The 2,981-nt window shown below is 42.1% G+C and overlaps 1 non-coding gene across 1 annotated transcript; it reads left to right on the top strand.

Annotated features, from left to right (window-relative positions):
* The first annotated feature begins 607 nt into the window (after positions 1 to 607).
* On the top strand, positions 608 to 679 carry trnad-guc (transfer RNA aspartic acid (anticodon GUC)). Its single transcript has one exon. It is a non-coding gene; the product is annotated as a tRNA-Asp (tRNA).
* Positions 680 to 2,981: the final 2,302 nt, after the last annotated feature.

Genomic DNA, 2,981 nt, shown 5'->3' with positions numbered 1-2,981 from the left:
ATTATTGTACGGAGACTATTTGAGGACTGGATGCAGAGCAATTGTGATTTTTACTAACTGGTGGGTTCGGTGACAGATTCGAAATTCATTCATTTCCCCCGCGCAGGTTCGAATCTGACAGACTTCAGATCCCGTCATTCATCAACCTGTTTCATCTCTGCGTTTCAAAATTCAACAAGTTTCTTGTAGAATTAATAATTCTTAAGTGAATTAAAATTCCACAGCATTGAGGACCTCGAGTTTTATGCTCATTTTAATTGATCTGCAAGATTTCACGAAATCTACGACAGAAATGGAACAAAAATCAGCCAAATTATCCATATTCTGACTCTCAGTATTTCTGAGTCAATCCATGTATATGTGTGTCTGTGTCTGTCTGTCTGTGTATGTGCCTCATATTTTCTATATTTTCCTGAGAAGATCTGTCTCACTCTCTCCCGCGTTACCCACATCATGATCCAACATGAGATGGAAAAGTGGTCGGTAATTCTTCTTTCAACAGTGGTCCGTGGAAAGTAAAACAAACTGTCATCAAATGAGCAGTTCAAACAGATTCACTGAAACGTGAAGCATCTGTGGTGAATATACCGCAAATGTCTGCACGAATTCCTCGTTAGTATAGTGGTGAGTATCCCCGCCTGTCACGCGGGAGACCGGGGTTCAATTCCCCGACGAGGAGGTTATTGCTGCTTTCGAAGCTTCACTTTCATTTATCTGCAATATTGGATGTTGAAAATACAATGAAAAACTGACTCGGCCTTTCCCACTTCCACAAATTGATTTCACAGCGATTTTAAAAATCTGCTCTCTGCCTCACGCTTCAGCTCGATGTGAGAACCACAATGATGGGCAAGAAATGAAACGCAGAATCGCGCTGTCACCAGCAGAGAGAGACAGGTCTCGGAACAGGCGCAGACATGAAAGATCTCACATACAGCAATGAAAAGGATGCATGTTTCAGTGAATCTATTTTAACTACTTCTTTGATGACAATTTGATTAACTTTCCACATGCCACTGTTGAAAGAAGACTTACTTTCTATCTCTTTGTTCGTCAAGGTCCAGAGAAAAATTATTTGGGGAGCAGGTTAAAAGTGACAGATAGAAAGAAAGAGAGGGACACTCAGAAACGCATATAACAAGTGAGACAGACATAGTCATATTCACACATACACAAACACACACATTCCGAGCTACATAAACACTCGCACACAGACATATACACACACCAATAACCTGAAAGTAACACAGGACTACTTGACAAACAGTGGAAGCAGCATGCTGTAGACAGAGCTAAACGATCCCACAAACAACGGATCAGATCAAAGCTCTGCAGTCCTGCCACACCCATTTGTGAATGATGGTGGATAATTAAACAACTGATGGGAAGAGGCTCTATGAACATCCCCATCCTCAATGATGGTAAAGCCCAGCGTGTGAGTGCAAAGTTTTAGAAACCGTCTTCAGCCAGAAGTGCCGAGTGGTTGATTTATCTCGGCCTCCTCCCGAAATCCCCAACATCACAGAAACCAGTCGAACATCGAGGTGAAGAGTGAAGCTGAGAGCAGATTTTAAAACCGCTGGAATATCAGTGAAATTAAATCGGGGAAAGTGGGAAACTCTGAGTCAGTTTTACACTGTATATTCCGCATCGAATATTAGAGATAAATGAGAGAAAAAGCTTTAAAAGGCGGCAAAGGTTTAATCGCCCCGTCGAGGAATTGAAACCCGGTCTCCGGCGTGACAGGCGGGGATACTCACCACTATACTAACGAGGAACTGCTGCATTGTCTGTGCACTCATCCCAGATGGCGTTAGACATGCTTCATGTATCAGTGCATTTCTTTTCACTATTTCCTTGATGACAGTTTGTTTCATTTTCCACGGGCCACTCGAGAAAGAATCTTTTACATTTCCATCTCTTTGTTAGACAACGACAACTGACTCTGTCTTTCTTTCGTTCTTTCTTTCTCTCTTATCGTGGTGAGTTGCCCCATCTTCGTCCGGGGTTTAATTCCCCGGCAGGGGGGAAGCATTTTTCAGACACCATCTTTTAATTTTATGTCTTCGGCTCGCTTCTTCTTACAAAACTACAGAGAAAAATAGAACAGAAGAAAAAATTAAACAGGTGATTGTCACTTTCAGAACATGATTGAACGGAGACGGGTTGGGGGCTGGATGCACGGTGTGTTACCGAGCGATCACTCATTGCGATTTTAACTAAGCAGTGGTTAAGGTGATAAATTTGAAATCCATCGTTAGATTTGCACCTACACCTAGTTTAAAATGGGTTCCTCAGTGATATCAATAAACCGATAACAACCCCGAAACCCCAGCGGGTATATTTGTTCCGATACTTCGTGACGGTCTCAATTTCCATTGAAATTTTCAATCAGCAAATCCCAGCGGTTGTTTTGAGTTTGACAAACTAATTTATGTACTTGACTGGTTCCTGGAAATGATCAAAATGGGGTTTTCCTTACCCATACAGATATATAAATAAACACATTCGGTCATTTCGCAAAAGACAGTTGGATTAATAAATAAATCGCAGTATCTGTGGAGAGATCCTCGCTTTCCCGGGGTGTCATTGTGCACTTTGATTGATACTTCACGTTATTCACATCTTACACTCGCAACACCTCAGGACTTTGCAGATTTGAGCAGAGTTCAGCGAGCAATGCAAAGTTCATCCACCGTGGCTTCGGATTGGACCGAGGCCCAGGACTTCTGGATGAATACAAGGAAGGAACCAACACATCAAACGAGAAATGTAATAATGGCGCGGATGGGATAAAAACCATGCGTGCAGAGCACAATGGATTAGGAATCCATCACCTCAACCACTCGGTCACCTCGTCGCATGAACATTGCTCAGAAAGTCCATTTATTTTATTCGTTCAATGGAAAATCCTCGACTCAAAGGTCAAAAAGCAAGAAAGCCGCATTTCAATCATTAGATAGCAAATTATGAGGGAACAC

This window comes from Heptranchias perlo, chromosome 35 (assembly GCF_035084215.1).
Source record: "Heptranchias perlo isolate sHepPer1 chromosome 35, sHepPer1.hap1, whole genome shotgun sequence".
NCBI classification, from domain to species: Eukaryota; Metazoa; Chordata; class Chondrichthyes; order Hexanchiformes; family Hexanchidae; genus Heptranchias; species Heptranchias perlo.
The sequence above is the reverse complement of the archived record's forward strand: the minus strand, read 5'-3'. Positions and strand labels throughout refer to the sequence as shown.